This window comes from Gobio gobio (genome assembly GCF_949357685.1).
Source record: "Gobio gobio genome assembly, chromosome: 23".
Taxonomy (NCBI): Eukaryota; Metazoa; Chordata; class Actinopteri; order Cypriniformes; family Gobionidae; genus Gobio; species Gobio gobio.
The window spans coordinates 31230360-31252193 of NC_137119.1; the positions used below are offsets into that span (position 1 = coordinate 31230360).

Sequence of the window (21834 nt, forward strand, 5' to 3'; positions counted from 1 at the left end):
TTGTATCCAAAGCGACATTTGATCAGTATAGTCATACCCTTGGAACTGAATAAGCTACAGGAATATGTGTATAATATCAACAAAACAAAGTTGGAACTAGAACAGAGAAAATTATCACAATGCAACCTGCACTGTGGCGTGTAGTACGCCTATAACCTTATCCTAAAATGAATACTGTTTTGGAAGACAGGATGTAACAGGTGTAAACCGTGACTCAACAAACGTCTTCCCAGCATACCCTGGGGCATCAATGTCTTAATCCTTTCCCACCACTTTACATCCTGCCTGCTTAGATTCTCTTGAGATTGATGGACCTTGAAACATCATTGTAGACGCATAAAAAAGGACTAGGGACATTCCTGGTCTGGATGTGATCAAGGAAATCTGATATACAGTGGAGGAGGAGGAAATATGGCATATTCACAATATATTTTGGTGTGCTAAATAAATAACAATATTATAATACAAACTCTACTGATACAGCATGGCGCTACCAACAAATAGTGATGGGTTTGACAATTAAAAAACATTTACCTGGCAAATGAGAAGTTAATTTGGATAAAAGCATCTGCTAAAATGTATTGTAAGTTGAGATTCATTTCAGTTATTCAGTTAATGAACCGATTCTAAAATCAAATTCAATGATTACTTTGTGTCTACTAAATGCATAAATGCAATAAATGTAAGTAGCAAAATGGCATTAGGGTTTCATTTAGGTGAATCAGTTTCAATTCATTAAAATTTCACCACACACCAGAGGTGGACAGTAACAAAGTACATTTACTTGAGTACTGTACTTAAGTACACTTTTTGAGTATCTGTACTTTACTGAAGTATTATTTTTTAGGGATACTTTTACTTTAACTTCACTACATTTGAAAGACAAATATCGTACTTTTTACTCCACTACATTTCTATCAGGGTCCTCAAAGTCGAAAGTCGTTTCTGTAGCAGCTTTAGAAGTTAGTGGATGGTTTTTTTCTTCTTTAAAAGTTTTGTTTTTTTTGTTTTTTGGCAGACAGCCTATCAGTAATCACTCTTGTATAGGGTCATGTGAAGTTTCCCAAATTTTTTTTAACACTGATCAGTTTACAGCAAAATGGAAGAAGACGGTTCCTTGGCACAGTGTGTGTACCCTTGGCCATACTTAAAAAGTATGTTTCAGTTTTCTCAAAAGATTAAAGATTAGTTTAGTTGGCATACACTTTGATGCATGTCTCATAAAATGTTCAAAAATGTAAATGTCTGGGAGAAAGAGAAGAGTAAACAGTTGGGAGAATATCAGATGCGTATCAGTGAATAGGGTCCATGCATTCAGCCTTAAAGTGATAGCAGCTTTGTAAAGAGCTTTGTAACTTTTATACAAGAAATTGAAAATTTCAATACTTGTATAAAAGTTACAATGCTCTATAAAAAATGTAAAGAAATGAGTTCAAGGTGGTCGTATGCTAGCATGTCGGATGGAGCATCACTGACTGGCTTAAACCACCTTGGTGGCATAATGTGCATTTATACAACAATGCAACAATAATAGATTAATGCATTGACATAAAAAAGGAAATTTACTTTTGATACTTAAGTATTTTTAAAAACAAATACTTCTGTACTTTTACTTAAGTAAAAATCTGTTTTTAGAACTTTCACTTGTAACGGAGTAATATTTGACTAGTAGTACTTTTACTCTTACTCAAGTAATAGAGTTGTGTACTTTGTCCACCTCTGCCACACACACACACTCTCTCACACACACACACACACACACACACACACACACACACACACACACACACACACACACACACACACACACACACACACACACACACACACACACACACACACACACACACACACACACACACACACACACACACACACACACACACACACACACACACACACACACACACACACACACACACACACACACACACACACACACACACACACACACACACACACACACACACCTGTATGGCCATGCACACTCCCTTAAGAAGAGATGAAAAATTCCTTATACATCTGCAAACATCTTTAACCATCATTATATGGAGCTGAACTAAGTGAAAAAACAGGCAAGGCTCAGAGTCTTTTAGTGAAGGGCCGTTTTGAAGTGAAAACGGTCAGATAACGATGGTGATGAAACCACCTCAAGGAGTTCTTACACTGCTTACACTATAGGGATCTTTCCTGAAAAAAAACATACACAAATATTTTACCAGAGCTTTCTGCCTCTCTGAGAATGCTACAGGGACACAAGCCACAGGGAAAAACGGTGGAACCACGCAAAGGATTTGTGGAGTGGGAGGAAGACCAAGCACTGCCAACAACCTAGCAGGTGGTTTTCAACAGATTAATCTCAACCAAACTGACGACAGAGAGATTTAGCTCTCAGCTACTGATTCAACGCCCCCCTGTCACCACCCGCACCAGCTGTGCTTCACCCTACATTACCTCTTCACACCCCTTTGACCAAATGTGCCAAGGTAACGGATTTCCCCCCGAAGTGCCCGAGAGCTGGTTCCACATTTGAAAACAGCATGAAATCTCTGATTAGACAAGAACATTGGGCAATGCTGAAATTCATTGCTGGTGACCCACATGGCACTTAAAGGTATCGCTGCGTGCTGAGATACACTGAGCAATCATCTTGCCTCTGGCCAAGAGGCTGCAATCCAGCCAACATTGTGCACTCAAATGCTCTCACCCTGTACATGCTGTGCCCTTACTGACCACATGGAGGCAGTATGTATGTATTAACCAGGCCCTAACAAAAAGCATGGGACAATTATGCACACTTCAATACTCTCAGACATGCGGGATCGTTATTAAAAATGACTTTCTGACTTCTTCAGACTTTTGTTGATCTTTTTCTCTTTTCTCCTAAAATCAATATAATAATTTGTTTGACTCTTTATGCATTTTCAGGCTCTTTAGATCTCTTTTTGTTCATTCCCTCTTCCTTTTTCGCTATTTGGGGACAAGGCTTCAGGCTTATAATCATTAGTGAGCCTGAGAGACATCTGAGATCCCCCTGCAGTGCCAAAGCTTCCCGTTTTAATAACTCTCATGTTTCCACAGCGATTAAACTCTGGGCCCCATCAACACACATGGCAGATCCAAATCCCAGCCAATAACTGGCTGCCTTTTCTGTGCAAGGCCGGTCAATACTAATAACACACAGTGAAACAGCCACATTATTAATGAGAATGGACCCAGTACTGAGACTTGGGGCACCTCACAATGTAACTGAGGGTCATACTACAAGCGAGGACTGCTGCAGTGTGCAGACTCATAAATTAAGCTATTGAACACAAGTCTCTTTTATAAAAGTGTTTCATAATTTAATTAAGACCAAGCTGAGGCCAGCTCGAGTGGAAAGGTTTCAGCATGTTTGTCCGCTTGTGTGCAAGGCTGCTTTGGTAAAGTCAACAGGAAGTGTAGGAATCTGGCGGCTGTTGTTTTTTAAGTTGTACTACAAAACCTCAAATGACAGCAAGAGTACAAATGTGCAAAACTACATAGTTTTGAAGTCAACTGATTGGTGGGTTGCCTAAATTACTAGTTGACTTATCCTGTAAAATTACAGACCTGACCTTGATTGGATGAGTTTCTTTCTTGCTTGCTATCTAACAGTGGAAGGGTTTCTTGCAACTTGACATGTTGTTTTAGAAACATGGCGGTTTGGGGGGTGGGGCGTTGTTAAGAAAATTGGTTAACACTTTAGTATGGGGAAACACATATCACATATTCACTATAAAGTATGACTTTTGCCTCAAACTCCTAATTTAGTGCTTATTAATAGTTAGTAAGGTAGTTTTTGTAGCATTTAAGTTTAGGTATTAGCTAGGATTAAGGCCAGGGATGTAGAATATGGTCATGCAGAATAAGGCATTAATATGTGCTTTATAAGTACTAATAAACAGCTAATATCCTAGTAATATACAGGCTAATAAACAACTAGTTGATAGCGAGAATTGAACCCTAAAATACAGAAAGTTGTAAACATTTTCAGCACATTTAATGAAATAAAAAAATAAAAATCTAAATTACATTAAAAGTACATATATCAAAAATTCTCAAAACAAAATAGATAAAGCTCTAGAAAAAATAGTTAATCAACTCATCGGTTATTGGATGACTAGTTGACCATAGTGACCCATACAGTCAACTTGTTTAAAGATTAACTAAAACCCTGTATTAAAAATGTAACCACTCCCTAAAGTGTGATAGTTTAAGAATAGTGATTGCAAAACCAATAATACTATAATAAAAATAAGGGTTGTCAAAAATAATCATTCTTCCCAATCCACTCTTTTTAACTGTTGAATCAAACGCACTTAACAAAAACATTAAAACAATCAACAACTTCATTAAAAATCCCATTATTGAGGTTACAACCCTGCTCTCTCCCACTGAGACATGGGAAAGGAAATGTGGCTCTTGAGAGAGACGGCATGAACAGCCCGCTGGAGAGTCTGGAGTTCAAGGTCAGAGCTGAAGACAGAGCGTCCTGGAAGACTCCTCCTCGGGCTGACAGCTCACAGTGGAGCCGTCACAACTCTCCGTCTGACACGGCTCCTCATGCAAATCAGCCTCTCAAACATATGATGACTGCACAAAGACCAGTCACCCATTCTGACAGACCCGACACAAAACAGCTGTGGGGGCACTTTTTCCTCTTTCAGACACGCAACACACAGCGGAAGTGGCAGAAAGAGAGAACTTCAAGTGGTTGCTTTGAAGCAGTGCGTTAACCCTGATGGTGTTTGTTGGGGCCAAAATGTACTCGTTCTCTCACATGCACACCCAGAAAGCCATTCATCTTAATGTGTTGGCTTCCCAGTGCTCCTTCCCAATGATGCGTTTAAACTAGAGAAGTGAAGCATTGCTGCATTATTGATGCAGTACCTATGCTGACTCTTGCCACAAGGTTCCCTCACCTCGCCAGAGCCTCCAACTTCTACCGGTTAAAGTACCATCTGAAGATGACACGACTAGGCCAGGCCAGGTGAATGCGCTTCAGACTAGTTTCATTTCATCAGGGAGTGATGTGCTGTCCTGGGTGTTTCAGCTCTGTGTTCACTACTTCTGAGTGCAGATTGGGAAATGGAAGTTTCTTCTTTTTTTGCCAGCAAAAATCACCAGACTGTGCAAAATGACTCTAGTCTGTCATCCTGGAGATGGTCCACTTGAAAATCCATTTCTCTGTAAGAGCAGAGTTTAAAAAAAACTTGGACAAAGAAAAGCATTGACAATTCAGTGTGGGCATTTGTGTGCACACACAAAACCTCTCGTCTCACACACAACTGAACATTACCTCTTTCTGATTACACAAGGATGATTACACACTGACATATCAATGACACCGGGATGGTTACAAGCATTTGATCCGTCAAATTTTGATGCAAGGCTACACAACATAAGTCATTTTGAACTGGCCCACCGTATGCGTGGTGACATGATTATACCTTTCATCAGATGATGTAATTCTACTGACATGCTATTCAGGGTTTGGTGGGCCTGGTTGTTTCTTTCACAGCGATACACAAAGTTGCTTTCCAGTGTATTCCTTCCATTTATTTTACTAATGCACATAAATTATACCATAGGGAGAAAGCCATTGAGAATTATTATAAACTCTTATTTGAAACTTTGTCATTATATCTTATTAACACGGAACGCCCCATATTTACATCCTTAAGATAATTAATCTACACAGAACGAAACATCAAAGTGTAGCTATAAACCGCTTAACTCGTCTACTTCGTCGACTTGTTGAATAAAAAAATGTGCCTTGTTTCATCAAACTAGTGTAATGTTGTAACCTGTTAATATGGGCTTTTGGGTGTGGTGTGAAATAGGCCAAAATTCCAAAATTAGCATGCTATTTCCCATCCGGCACAGCCCTTCATAATGGAAAAGCTGATTTTTCACACAGTGGTGTCAGTGATCGTTTTTAACCTTGTTTTGGAGGATTCATGTCTTGGAATAACACTATAGACTATAGAGAGTTCTGCGTGAATTACATTAATTGATATTACTGTTCAAAAGTCTGGGATAAGTAAGGTTTTTGAACATTTTTTAAAAGAATCTCTTATGCTGAACGCTTCATTTATTTAACCCTCTGGTATTGTTCATTTGGGAGTCACACTTGTGTTGTTCGCGGTCAAAAGTGACCGAACACCCATGGGCGTTGGAAGCAAAAAAAAAAAAAGTGGGTGGGTCCTCTCTCAGAAAATTTTTACTGGAATAAATGCCATTTACATTAAGTACAAATATACCGCCTTGTTTACTAAACGTCTGGTTGGGCCAGACAAAATTAAGGAAATCACTGAATCTTTTAGAATGGCAATAGTGTAGGGGTAAGACACAAGTTTTGACACAAATCTACCCGAGGTTCGAATCCGCCTTTTGCCAAACTCGCTCTACTCCCTTTCCCCATCACATATCAGATCAGAAAGGCATTTATTTCCAAGAAAAACAAAGAAAAATATTAGAAAAGTGCAAATAAAGCATCTAACATGTTTGATAATATGTGTTTATCAGTTAGGGGTAGGTAAACAGACGTGCACTGAATTAGCACCCATTGTCCAATATCATTGGTCATAAAAAGTGGATCGGTCTTGTCCCACCCACATATAACGGTTCCGACGCCCATGCGAACACCTAAAAGGTATCTTTTTTATTTTCAGTAAAATCAATGTAATATTTTTGTTCAGTATTATCTCATGGTACTAATTAATATTTATGCAATAAATATGATAAATTTTGCACTCAATGTTTTAGTGTAACCTCTTCCTTACTGTCCATTTGTTACTGCATTGTGGTTGAATTGGCATGGGTCAATTTTGCACTCTTGATATTTTAGTGTCACCCTTCATTGCTTTGCACTTTTTCTGCATCATGGCTGGTTTGTAGAAAAAAAGAAAGAAAAAAAATAACCATTTCGCGTTTTTGAATCAAGTCCATGATTATTTTTGTTATTTTTTTTTGTGGTCACATAACCACTGCCGCAAAAATTACATACCTTTCCGAACTTTTTTTTAGTCTAAAATTACTGAACAACACCAGAGGGTTAATATATATATATATATATATTTTTATCAAAACAGTAATATTTAAAAATTAAAATAACTTTTAACTTATTTCAGGATTCTTAGATTAATAGAAAGTCAATAGAAAGATTCATTTCAGTCACTTTCAATCAATTTAATTCATACTTGCTAAAAAAGTATTAATTTCTTTAAAAAAAAACAGTAGTTTTGAACAGTAGTAGCAGTAGTACTAGCATATAACGTAATGATCATGCTAACAGTAAGCAAGCTAAATATTTCTGTCTGTAGAATTTCACATTCATTCCACATAAAGCTTTACACATTAAAAATATAGCCAAATTCCATGAAAAGCCAGACATCTGATAAATGATGCTTTACACAATCCTTCGCAACTAGAAAACAAGCTATTTTTACTCTGATCTGTGAATATTCACAAACATGATGGAGTGTAGGAACCAGAAGTAAGATGAAACCAGAGAAAGAAAGAGGGTCTCCATGTCTCCGTAAGAGCGGAGGCAGCGTTCTGCCCAGAGGTGAGCAGTAGGTGGAAATTTCACCGGATGGGGTGGTGGATTTCAACTAGATTTCTCTGACTATCAAAGGCACCACATCTGCTTTCACCAGGATGAAATGTAAATTCCTGATGAAACCTTATTCCTGGTGCTCGCTGTCGCACGCTAGCCGTAACAGCTGAGGGAGCGTGACTAACAAGAGAGCGGCGATTCTTTCGTCTTGGGATGTGGGAGGAAGAAACGCAGATAAAGATGGTAGAGAGAGGAAGAAAGGATAAAAAGGATGAGGGAAGCGGTATAAAGAACTATATTTTTATGAACAAAAAGTAGCGCCACAAATAGACGATGAACCGCAAGAGGAACCACAAATAAAACAGAACACCTTGGTAATGTGGTAAATAAGTCAGTAAGGGGTCTCGTAAAGCAGCACAGGTGTTTCTCTTCAGAGCGGGTGATAAATTACATGTTGAGACGCTAGCAGGCGGAAAGACTCCTGGCAGGTTTAAGATCTGCCAAATGTGCAAGGACAGATCAAGCACTAAACCAACACACTGGAGGAACCCTGGGTGACCTCTCGGGTGTCATTAAAAAGCTGTCATGATGTGAATTGTGACGGGTATCATGGGGCATCAGTAGTCTGAAGCTTATGTGAGCGGTGAGGAAACGGAGCTATGATTTCGTCTGGAACAATGTGCAGCTTTTTTAAAAGTCAGAACATCTGTTTTCTCACACTCCAAAATGAGCATCACACGCTAATGCAACCATTCACAACAATGAATCCAGAAATGAAAATTCTGTCATCAGTTACTCACCCTTATGTTGTTCCAAACCTGAATGAGTTTCTTTCTTCTGTTGAACTAAAAAGATATTTTGAAGAATCAAACCGTTACTATATCCACATACTACGGAAGTCAATGGCTATCGTCAACTGTCTGGTTACCAACATTCTTTAAATGATCTTCTTTTGTGTTCAACAGAAGAAAGAAGCTCATGCATATTTGGAACAACTGAGTTGTAACAACTCATACAGGGTGAGTGAACGGCGAACCAAGCTGACCAAACATATGCTGTGTAATTTAAAAAGCCATGAATTAAGGAAAACATACTGAAGATTGCAGTTGAACTCTAGATTAAAGAGAGAGTTCCGGGTGGAGAGACAGACAGCAGCAATACAGTCGATAAAGATGGAGCAGAGGCTTTAATAAAGCTAGAGCTTATTGTTGCATGCAGTTCTTCATGTTTATGTATGACTGTAGATTCAGGAGGGACTAAGGCAAGACTGGAGACTGGAGGGAATAATGTAGGATTTCATAAATCCTTCTCATAATATGATGCCCTCCTGAGAGAGCCTAGGATGACCTGGCCTTTAACACCCGACCGCCGGAAAAGAAATGCTTTTTTTTCTTTTTTTGAGTGATAACCAAACAAAACTAAAACCAGAAAACAGAAAAAGCATAGCAAAACAAAGGAAAACAAAACAATACACAAAAAAAGCCTACCAGCCTTTAAGAAATCTGGTGGCAAATAATAATAAATAAAAAAATGTACATTGGCAACATACTACTCCTACAACGACGATTACTACTCCTACCACTACTACTAGTAATAATAAAGATAATAAATAATATAACTAAAAAAACTAATATTATTATTAGGGATGCACAATTTATTGCCAACCATATCAGTATCGGCCGATATATGTTCATTTTTAATGTTATTCTTGGATAATTGGATAGCTTGAAATATGATTGAAATCACTTCAAAAAGGAAAATACAGTTAAGTGCAACATGTACAATGCAAGTCTGTCATATTGGCTACATAAAATTATAATAAAAACATAATAGTGTGCTTGGGACATGGTCAGACTTTTGTTTTTGTAATCATGCTCTCAAAAATTATACACATCTATATTTAAATCGGCCGATATATCAGTTATCGGCTTTCAAATATAAAGAATTATCGTTATCTCGACCAAAATGTTCATAATCGGTGCATCGCTAATTATTGCTAAATTATTATATAATAAATGTAATAATTCGATTTTTGTGAATACAATTGTATTAGGTTTCACTTAAACCAACAGAATAACAACAAATAATTTTATATTATTATTGTTATAATGTGTCATAAATATTCAATGCATCACCCACACGTGACCAAAATCGGATGAAACCACCATGTGCCCTTAAAAAAACAGAGCACATAATAGTGTGTGCGAGAGAGAAGAATCAGACCACCACCCACGTAAGACTCTAAAAACACAATAAAACAGCTCTCCACCAGGAACTCTACGGTTCTGATCCAATTAGTAGCAGGAATGCGAGCAATGTTTATAGCGAAGAGACCCCCTGACAGCCAGAGGGGAATATCCCTCCATTTCACCTTCACCGACTTCTCACGGACACACTGCAATTCCAACAGAACCCACAATTCCTGCAGAACAGCTTGGAATAAAATGGAAACACAATCTCTTTGATCCTGGGAATTAAATGCATGCAGTCCGGGCTAAAAAATAACTATTTTCATTACCAAAGACAGCTCTGCTTTCCCAGTCTGTTTTGTTTAACAAACTAATCTTATTTCTTTCTTCCATTAAATTTATTTAGAACAAAGGTGTCTGTTTAGTGTTGGATTCCTGGGTTAACAAGGTTACTGTTTAAACAGTGAGTATCTATGGAAGATGAGGACGGAATGTGTTTAACCCAAGGCATGTTAAGACCACTAGTCTTACCAGACAGACAAAGAGATCTTAGAGAATGAGAGTGCGAGACGGAGGGGTTTGGAAGTGAAAGACACCAGACCTTTGTTCTAATCCGTTTCTCTGAAATGACCCCTTCACTTTCAGTTTGAGCGTGATTTTATTGCATGATAAATTAGGTTAAATGGTAACACTTTAGTTTAGGGTCCAACTGTCACAATTAACTAGTTGCTTATTAGCATTTATATTAGTAGGATGTTGGCTGTTTATTAGTACTTATAAAGCACATATTAATGCCTTATTCTGCATGACAATATTCTACATCCCTTATGCGTGTGTACCTAAACTTTACTACCTTACTAACTAATAATAAGCAGTAATTAAGAGATTACTGAAGCAAAAATCGTAGTTAATAGTGAGAATTGAATCCTAAACTAAAGTGTGACCAAAATGAGACAGCAAAAATACAATCAAAAAATAGCTCTTTGGCTGAACATGATTCAATCATGGACAGTGGTTCCACATGATTGAAGAAAGCAAACCCTAAAAGAATCAACTTACTAGAATCAATGGTATTCAATTAACTTGTATGAATAACTTTTATTTAAGTTAAAGGGTTAGTTCACCCAAAAATGAAAATTCTTACTACATCTCACTACAGTGGTTCTACAATAACTTTATGAATCGGCGAGAATAGTTTTTGTGCACAAAAAAACCCTAAATAACGACTTATATTGTGATGACCGATTTCGAAACAATGCATCATGAAGCTTCGAAGCGTTATGAATCAGTGAGTCGATTCAGCGGTTTGAATCGCCAAAGTCACGTGATTTTTGAGCAGTTTGGCGGTTTGACACACGATCCGAATCACGATTCGACTCGCTGATTCATAACGCTTCGAAGCTTCATGATGCAGTGTTTTGAAATCGGTCATCACTATGTAAGTCGTTATTTAGGTTTTTTTTGCGCACAAAAACTATTCTCGCCGATTCATAAAGTTATTGTAAAACCACTGTAGTGAGATGGACTTTGTAACGACGTCTTTAGTACCTTTTATGGGTCTTGAGAGTGTAAAGTGCATTGTGCCAATGGAGGCCTTTCTGAGCCATCAGATTTCAACTAAAATATCTTCATTTGTGTTCCGAAGATGAACGGAGGTCTGACGGGTGTCGAACGACATGAGGGTAAGTAATTAATGACAGAATTTTCATTTTTGGGTGAACTAATCCTTTAAATAAACTGTTTTCATTCAATTATCAATATTCAATCATTCAACTTCAAATAATCCTACAACTAATGCTTAGTTTAGTCCTGAGACTTAAATAACTACAAACTAGATATAACACTTCTTTACATGTGATGTTGGCAGTGCAGAAGTGATAGGCCTACTGGTTTCACCCAGAACACTATAGTGGTTTCTTTATTATTAAAGCAATTTGAATTCTTGTTAGCAGGTCAACCCAAGCACATGCTCTACACTTCACCACAATGGTAACCCCCCAAAAACACTTTTATTTTTCTTCACACAATGGACTTCAATGGCAACCAAAATGTTGGTCCAAATCAATGCAGTTTCAAAGGGCTTTGAAGGGCTTCAGAGGATCTGCGCGATCCCAGCTGAGGAATAGGGTCTTATCTAGTGAAACCATGAGTCATTTTCTTTAAAAAAAAAAAAAATAAATAAATGTATATACTTTTGAACCTAAATTGCTCATCTTGCACTGCTATGTGGCGCGCCGTGGATTACGTAATCACGTCGGAAAGGTCACACTAGACATAAGCAGACGTACCGCCCCCCGTGTTTACAAAGCGGTCGTGTAAAGACTAATACAAACATCCTTTAGCAAAAAAAGGTTGGTTTGTTTTGGTAAAGGGCGTTTGAATTAGTCTTAACACGTTCGCTCGGGGGAGTACTTCCACCTACTTCTGGCGTGACCTTTCCGACATGATTGAGCAATCCGTGGCACGTCGCAGAGCAGCGCAAGATGAGCAATTTAGGTTAAAAAGTATATAAACATTTATTTTTTCTTGAAAATCGTTTCGCTAGATAAGACCCTATTCCTCAGCTGGGATCGCGCAGAGCCTCTGAAGCCCTTTGAAACTGCATTGATTTGGACCTTCAACATTTTGATAGCCATTGAGCCACGGTGTAAAGAAAAATCCTGGAATGTTTACCTCAAAAAAATTTAATTTCTTTTTGACTGAAGAACGAAAGACATGAACAAATTTTTATTTTAAAGTGAACTAATCCTTTAAATGCCAACATAACAGAACATGAAACATTAAAAAGTCTCTCAATTTTCTCATCTTGTTAAAAATACATAAAATACCTCTTTATTTAAAAATGTACTCTCCGAATTCAGCCCCTTTGCAAAGCATGATGGGAAGCGAAAGTCCTGTTTGATCGGGTTACTTGATTGAAAGATGTTATTTCAAAATGAAAAGTCAGAGTAACTGTTTCAAGACAATTTAACGAAGTAATCACATTTCAACCAGAAACCTGATATAATGGTGTTAAATCAAGATGAACTGCTTAAAGTGAACAGCATAAAATCTTTTTTTTTTTGAGTGTACATAAAATATAAATAAATAATAAAAATGTAAATCATGCAAAAAAAATTAAGAAAAAGCAATAGCACATTTGGGTTAAAGACAAAATAAATTAAATATGAACTAAAAATATATACATTAAAAAATGAGAAAGCAATAGCACATCTGGGTTAGACAAAAATTATATTAACAGTAAACAATACATAATTTTTTTTTTATAGAATTTAAAAAGTAAAAAAATGAAAAAGCTAAATAATAAAAGCAAGAAAAAGAAAAAAAATATATATTAATAAAAGGAAAAATACAAAAAAGGTTCAAGAGACAAAAACGATACTATGAAATAAGAAAGCAATTGTAAATGGTTAAAACTGCTTAAAAATAAAGTTTCTCGCAGCGATGCCGCAAAAGATCCATTTAGAGTTCCCTAAACAGCTCTTAAAATAATATTTTAATAATCTTTTTCCACTATAAAGAACCTTTTGTGCAGTGGAAAGGTCCCATGGATGTTAAAGGTTCTTAAAGGAACAAATGATGCCAATAAAGAACCTTTATTCGTAAGAGTGCAGGGCTGTGTTCTGATGTTGACCGGTAAAGGCAGACCATCTCTCTCTCTCTTCTCAAATCACCCCTGAAGCGTTCTTTCTGCAGTCTCATTCTAATCTTCCCAGTTGAACTGTTTTTGAGCTCCTGTCTTTGGCGTCTCTAACCAACCCCTGCCTTCATCCCATTGGCCTTCTAATTAGGTTGCTATGGCGACACACAGACAGGTGTACTCACAGTCACTGGCATCCAGCGTTTTTTCCGTCCGCTTGTTTTTTTAAAACTACTGAGGCGCGAAGCAGATGCCGTTCCTCTCTCGGCTCCCTCCTCATCCTCCCCCTCTCTCTCCGGCGCCTCTTTTTCAGGCTGTTTGGAAGGAGGCCAGGGGCATTTCCCTGTTTTTCCAAGCTAATGCACATCACTACTTGGTGTGGCACATCCATCCTTTCAGGCTAAACTCTCTATTTATTGTGCTTTATTGTACCATGTACTACTATTTATTCATTCCCACTTGAATATGCATTCACTTTACTGCCATGCTGAAAATTGAGACAAGTATGCATTGTGTTGCTAGTTAGGGTTGGTTTATACTAGTCAGAATATACTGTATGCTGGTATTTTGATATGGTAACTATCAATAGTTAACATAGGAGAAAAGCAACATTTTAACATGTGTGCACATTATTCTGTGCAAATAAACCAATAATGTCTTTATTTAGTGTACAAAGACAAGCACACAAGGAAGACATGACGCACACTCACACAGTTTGATGTTAATAAGTGTTTTTGACCTCCCCAGGATGCCTGTCACACATCAGATACTCCTGGATAATTGCAGAGTCTATTTTCTCTCTATTCGATGAAGATCGTGCTAATGGAGATATTTGTGAATTCTATCAACAGTTCTGTCATTTTAAAGCACAGAGAGCATCTTCATCATGGTGAAGCTGAGAGAACATGACGATAACAAAGAAAAAAAGAGAAGGCTCAAATGAAACATTGGCCTTGCTATAATGCATCGAGGGTCAGACAGAGACCTTCATATGCCTGTAGGTTGATAAAAGCAGACGGGCCTTGGAGACCCTTCAGGGCCAGCTGTCGATCTCCCAAACTTGAACGAACGAACGAACACGCACACACACACACACACACAGGGTTTTTTGTGTGAAATGTTAGAGGTGTAATGGTTTTTATACCGTACAAACCGTATTAACTATCCCCCTACACTGCCCCTACCCCTAAACCTACCCATCACAGAAAACATTCTGCATTACATTTTTTATAAAACATTGTTTAGTATGTTTTTAAAGCTATTTTAAATATGAGGACATATGAAATGTCCTTGAAGAACGTCTTTAATACCCGTGTGATTATACAAATGTGTGTCCTCATAAATCACAAAAACACACACACGCGCACACACACAGCTAATGCTTAGCCAAAACAAAAGGAGCATAACTCCTGACAGGATTACAAGTTGTGTCTATTAGAACTAACAAAGAATATATTAACTCTCAATGTATAATGTCGTTGAAGGAAGAGAGGAAAGAAAGAACAAAAGGAAGAAAGAATGAAGGTGTAAAGAAAGAGGAAAGATAAAAAAAAATAAGTAACCGAAGAAAAAGCTGTAAAAAAAAAAAAAGAACAGAGAAAGCAGATAAGAAGAAAAGGAAGGAATGGAGTATAAAAGGAGGTTAAAAAAGCAACAAAGGAAAAGAATGGGAAAGAAAAAAATATAAAACTTAAAGAAAAAAAAAGAAATGAATGAAAAGAAAGTAAAAAGAAGAAAAGATAAAAAGGATGAAAGTAAAAGGAAGTAAGGAAGGAAAGAAAGGATGAAAGTAAAAGGAAAGGAAGAAAGTAAAAGGAAAGGAAGGAAGGAAAGAAAGGATGAAAGAAAGTCAAAGGTAAAAAAGAGAAAGCAGCGAAGGAAAACTAAGAAAGAAAGAAAGAAAGAACAAACAAAGTATAAGAAAGGACAATAGATGGAAGACAAAAAGCAAGGAGAGGAAACAGAAAAAGGGAAAATGAAAGTGTATGATTCAAAAACAAATCTTGATTCAGTTCTTCTCAAAGAATCAGTCAAACTGGAGCCGGTCACATAAACTGCTAAGACCAGTCTTACAAGTTAGTCGTCACATTTTTTTCCATTGAGACTGTTCATAACTTTTTAAAAGGCAGTCACATAAAAGGTAGATTTGTCTAATTTAATACCAAACCATAAGACGGGTCGCCTCTTGACAACCGCTAGTTGGTTCATAGTACTTAAAGGGTTAGTTCACCCAAAAATGAAAATTCTGTCATTAATTACTCACCCTCATGTCGTTGGACACCCGTAAGTCCTCCGTTCATATTCGGAACACAAATGAAGATATTTTAGTTGAAAGCTGATGGCTGAGAAAGGCTTCACACAGGCCTCCATTGGCATTCAGTACATTGACACTTCCAAGATCCATGAAAGGCACTTAAAACGTCGTTACAAAGTCTATCTCACCACAGTGGCTCTACAATAATCATACGATGCGACGACAATAGTTTTTGTGCGCAAAAAAAAATCAAAATAACACCTTTATCCAACTTGTTCTCGACTTCCGTGTGTGCCTCCACGACGCATGCGCGAGAATATGACGCAGATCCGGCGTTCGGACATATGACCCAGAAGCGATTTGTTTACGAGCAGAGGAAGACGCGCGTGTCTAAGCTGTTGGATTCTACATTGATCGTGCTTTAGGTCTCGGCGTAGTGCTCAAAATGGGGCTTAAGTGTGTATTTCATGGATTCCCGAACACCGGCGCTACGTCATATTCTCGCGCATGCGTCGTGGAGGCACACACGGAAGTCGAGAACAAGTTGGATAAAGGTGTTATTTTGATTTTTTTTTGCGCACAAAAACTATTGTCGTCGCATCGTAAGATTATTGTAGAGCCACTGTGGTGAGATAGACTTTGTAACGACGTTTTAAGTGCCTTTCATGGATCTTGGAAGTGTCAATGTACTGAATGCCAATGGAGGCCTGTCTGAAGCCTTTCTCAGCCATCAGCTTTCAACTAAAATATCTTCATTTGTGTTCCGAATATGAACGGAGGTCTTACGGGTGTCCAACGACATGAGGGTGAGTAATTAATGACAGAATTTTCATTTTTGGGTGAACTAACCCTTTAAGACACCGTCTTAACATAATGGCTGTTTATGCAACTGGCCACTGGTCAGTGCGCTCTATTCTTTCACTGATCTGAATTGCAGGGAAGGAAAGACTGAAAAGAAACAAGCTTGTTCTAGTTGGTTCTGTTCTAGTTTATGTTGATGTCCTTTCGATACCCCTAGACTAATAGGGATGTAACATACACAAATGAATCGCTCACAGAGAGTCTCTGTGTTGTTCAGACTGTTGGTCAGTAAATGAACTTGACTTCTGCATCTGGTAACTCTAGCAGAACAAATGCCTATTATCTCAGTTTAATCAGCCCACTGATCCGCCATGCTGACCGACGCGCAAATGATCTGCCGAGGGATGGATCTAGACAGATACGGTCCTCATTGATCAATACGGATCTGTCTGCAGGGATCAGACAGTGTGTGACGGGGTGATGCATGGTGCTTGGAATGGCAACACCTTCATATCACCTGATTCCAATAATGCTTTTCTCCAAAAAAAAAAAAAAAAAGTGCTAATTATTTGTCAAAACTAAAAAAAACAAAAAAAAACAACTGCATTGAATGTTATGTGATCCACAAAACAAAATCGTTCTTTTGAGTTAATTGAATCTGTCAGACCACATTCTGAATTATTAATTTGCTGAATCAAAGTCTGAATCAAACTGAATCATCTTAACTGATTCAACATCTCACTCACTGGAACGGCTCTTGAATGAATTTGTCTCCGTTGTATCCTAACATAAACCCGCAGCGCTCCACCTCCCACCATTCAGCTATGTGGCTCAAGTACTGTGGATTTTATAGAACACTTATTTAGATTTTCATCTGATAAAGGAGTGACTCCCTCTTTAATGAAGATATCAGAGAATCTCTGGGTTCTGCTTTTCATCCGAGTTAATCATTTCAAACCTTTCCAAGAAATCAGTCTGTGTAATATGAGCATAATCTAACACCTGAGATACCAGATCCTGGAGTGAGTGTGTGGATGGGAATAAGAGCAAAGTCATCAGCGGCCAGACGACACCTTCACCTCAGTCCAATTTGTCTCGAGTCTCTCTTCTCCTTCCCAGAATCCCTCCATTATCTACCCCTTCTCCACAAAACGCTGCTAGTTCTAGTAGTTGGGAACCGACCCTGTAAACATAATAATTTATATATATTTTTCGTCTTATTCTTTTAAGAAAGAAATTTGTGAATTAGTCTTTGTAAAAAAATTATTATTTAAAGTAGTGCATGCATACATACATACATATATAGTAATAGTAATGCAACTTTCACCCAGGGCTCAACATTAAGCCGGTCCACATGCTTGTCCTTCGGACAAGTAAATCTGTCATTCACTTGTCAGAGTAAAAAATCTGCTTTTTATTTTTGTAAATATAATCTATTCTGAAGCAATATATTCACCAGTGTTCAATCAGCTTTGACATATTTAAATATGCATGTCTGTGATATTTTTAACCTTTTTATAAAGGGCATTTTTCCATAATCTTATTAAATATAGGCTATGCTTCAGCTTTCATTTTATATTTTTAAATTTGATCTATAAATTAAATTAGAATAAGACATAGGCTGTTACCAATCAAATTAAATTATTTACACTGAAAAATTACAACTGCATTAAAAAATGTTATGAGATTATTTTAAATATTTATGAATACACAAATAAGAAATGTTGGAAAGATGAAACTAAACCACCAGTAGGTGGCAGCAGGTGATCGTCTTAATGAGTGAGTCATTGAGTCGATTCGTTCAAACGGCTGATTCATTCAAGAATTAGGCGGTCATTCACGAATAGGTCATTGAATCTTTGATTCAACCGATTCATTCAAAATGCTGAATCATTCATTAACACGCTGTTGCTGTGAGATGCGTTACCTTTCTGTTGTGATTATTGTTTGGAACTATTTTCGCTGCTGAAATAGAACAAAAACAGTCCATATTGCATCTAAAATTTAAGGGACTTAATGTTAATTAATTGTTTATGGAACTAGCGTATGAAATCAGCATTTTCAGTCGTGATGGTTTTCAGGAAAACAACACTCTTGTTTGTGTGATGTTGCTTAACTGTATCATGTTATAAATATTAAAACTCCACAATTTTAACCGTGTATGTTAACTGAGTTTCTTTGTATGAGCGGCGCTCATTTGTTTGCGATTTTCTCCTCGAGGGCTGCGAGAGCCTCAACAGGACAACCTTGTTAACGTCAGTTCAGTTTTATATTATTATCCACTATCGATCTCCACTTACACTGAATGTAGAATCATTATTACACTTTCGTGATTCCCTGGTTATTTTTTGTTTTGACGTTTTAACCAGGATACTTGTCCTTCGGGCAAGTAAAACATTTTCTCACTTGCCCCTTCAAAAAATCCACTTGTCCCGGAAAAGCGTTAATGTCGAGCCCCGTTTCACCATTGTTGATGGTAGGCTTGTTCGAGATGCATCGGCGCTGTACAGACCGATCACCGTATGACATCAAAGTACAGCGAGAGCATATGACTCCTTATGCTTTTGAATCGCTAATGCAGTATTTTGGTATCATACGCTCATCGGTCTGCGCAGCGCAGATGCATCTCGAACAAGCCTGGTGTGTTGTGAGAAAGATGAGACGTATACAGTGACGTAAGACCTGGCTCTGTGGTGGCTCTCTAGCATGTGGAAAGGCAAACCGGTTCTTAGAAGGCTCGTCAGTCGAACCGACTCCGAACTGGCACTAGCACTAGCTCTGAACTAGCACCTGTTTCATTCTGGTGGAAAAGGGGTAACAGTGCATCGCAGTTGAGTATGGGGCTGCAAAGCCGCAGACCAGCCAGGTGTGACAACACGGGTAATACCGGTATCACAAACGGGGGCTTTTAAAATGCTAATTTGAAAGCGAAAGTAAAATGTGCACGTCCGCACAGTCTTTCGTAACGTTGTGGAGCAGAGTGAGCATTTTCAAATAATTCCTAAAGAATTTGAGCTTCCACAGGAATGAACTGAAAACGCTAGATCTGCCTGCTCAGTGCCAGTGGACACGCACCGTTATGAATGCCCATGCGCATTTTACTTCCGCTTTCAAATTTGCTTAAATGGTGGGTTCATTAGCCTTTTAGTCTTAATGAACAACACAACAGCAAAACAGCAATGACAAACTCACTTAAATAGGCGCTTTTACATTTCGCTTTAAAACCAAATCTTCCACCATCATCTTTTCAGTCAGCACAGACTATCCAGACGGTCCTCCAAAAAAAAAAGACTCATTGGGTTGTTTTTCAAGCACCTTATTACGACCTTTATTTGTTTGTTACCAATCAAAATGTGTGTTCATTTAAATGCAATGTGTTGACTTTATCACCATTTGTCATATTTCCATTTAGCAAAAACATTTTTTTATTAACAACTACACCCACCCCACCCCACCCCTAAACCTACCCAGTGATTTATAGTGCATATACACTTTATGAGCACATGTGTTCCCTGGGATCGAACCCACGACTGCATGATTACATGATTTTGTATTTTGCAATGCTCTATCAATTGAGCTATGCAAAACCCAAAATATGACGCAAATAAAAGGAAACAAAGCATTAAAATTAAAGTGTCCTGTTGTCGATAGGGGCGCACCTTTAGTAAACGCTCCTATGGGTCGTATTTCCTTAGTTAAAATGAAAGTGTCCTGTTGTCGATAGGGGCGCAACTTTAGTAAACACTCCTATGGATCGTATTTCAGGGAAGTGACAAACAACTTATATATGCGTATTGGTTAGAGGACATGTTGGACTATCACAGCAAGCCTAGTGAGGACATTAAAGGTTGGGACACACCAAGTTGACAGTCGGCCGTCGGGCCGTTTTTGAGCATTGGCCGCTCTGCTTAGTTTTTTCTGGTATGTTCCGCATCGTTGGCTCTAGTCTAGCTCTAGTTCTTTGCCATCGGCTTGCCGTTTCCTGGGTTTAAGATACACTACATATCCAGTATGTTAGCCATTCATGGTTGACGAGCAGCAGGTTTTGGTGACAGAGGAAGTGGACTCAATTAACAATGAGATCAAGTTTCGTCTGCATCACTTCACCATACACACTAGTTAGGTCCCTCACTTCTACCTGTGTGAGTACAAGTGCACTATTCAATCACTCCAGCTTTCACCCAGACAGTTGTTCAGCACCAAGGACAGCGGTCAAACGCACATAAATGTGGAAGTGTAAGAGGAGTGGAGAACAGAAATTTGGCACTCTTAGCGGCCCACAGCGAGACACGACCACAGCCACTCAGCGAAGATAAGACATATCGTCAAAGCACTCAAGAAACATCACGGACATGCACCGATACACTGACACATTATGGGTAGGCACCGTGCACACCGTCTATGCCTCAGTGGGTTTGATAGCAAGTCAGGTTTTCAGGTGAAGTGACAGATGACGTGTGGCCTGCTCAGCGTTTTCTTCAAATCGCAACACCTTGGAGAAGCAAGTGACAAGTGAAGTGTTTGGTCCTCCTTGTGATCCATCAAAAGAGCCAGTGGACTTAAAAGTGAAGCTGAAATCACGACACAGCTCTTTGTGGTTACAGTCGATACAACAAAAGTGTCAAACAGGAGAAGGTCACTATCTCTTTAATGCATACATTCAATAAACCGGTATCTTTTTAGAGCTGAAAAACGGTTGAATAATATGGCTGTACGGTTTATAAATCCATGGCATAATTAAAAAAAGAAACAATATAGTCATTTCTCACATAGACAGCTCCGCAGTTATGCAATATATTAAAAAAATTATAGCGTGATAGAAGATTTAGGTCATGCCACCCACCCTGTAATCAAAGGTTTGGTGGAAAATACAAAATATAAACCACATTTACTGGTATGCACAAGAGCTCTGCTGATTTCATATGAACTATTACAGATAAACAACAAAAGCCAAAACAGAATGAAGCCAAAGATGGTAGATATATCACACAGCTAATGACTCATTTCCATTAAATAAAAGATTAATGATACTATTAAAACTGAGTCATAATTTCAACAAGAGCTCTTGGCATCACACAATAAAAGGTAATCAAATTATATTCTCATTGGCTCTGCGCTAGAGAAGAGCACACCACAAAAGCACAAATAGCCTCTCTTTAGCTGATAATAAACAGAAATGTGTTTAGTGTTTATCACTTTTTCTGACAATTAAGCCCTAGTGTTAGAACCGTAAGTTTCTAGAATAAAAAAGTTTGCAAATAGAAACTCTGTAAGACCTTACAATAAGGTTTCATTAGTTAACATGAACTAACAATAAACAAAACCTTTGCATCATTTATTAATCTTAGCTATATGCTAATTTCAACAT

At 38.0% G+C, this 21834-nt stretch overlaps 1 protein-coding gene across 1 annotated transcript in view; it reads right to left on the minus strand.

Moving 5' to 3' along the window:
* Nucleotides 1-21834, minus strand: part of hs6st1b (heparan sulfate 6-O-sulfotransferase 1b) — an 85702-nt gene that overhangs the window by 1085 nt on the left and 62783 nt on the right. The window lies entirely within an intron of this gene.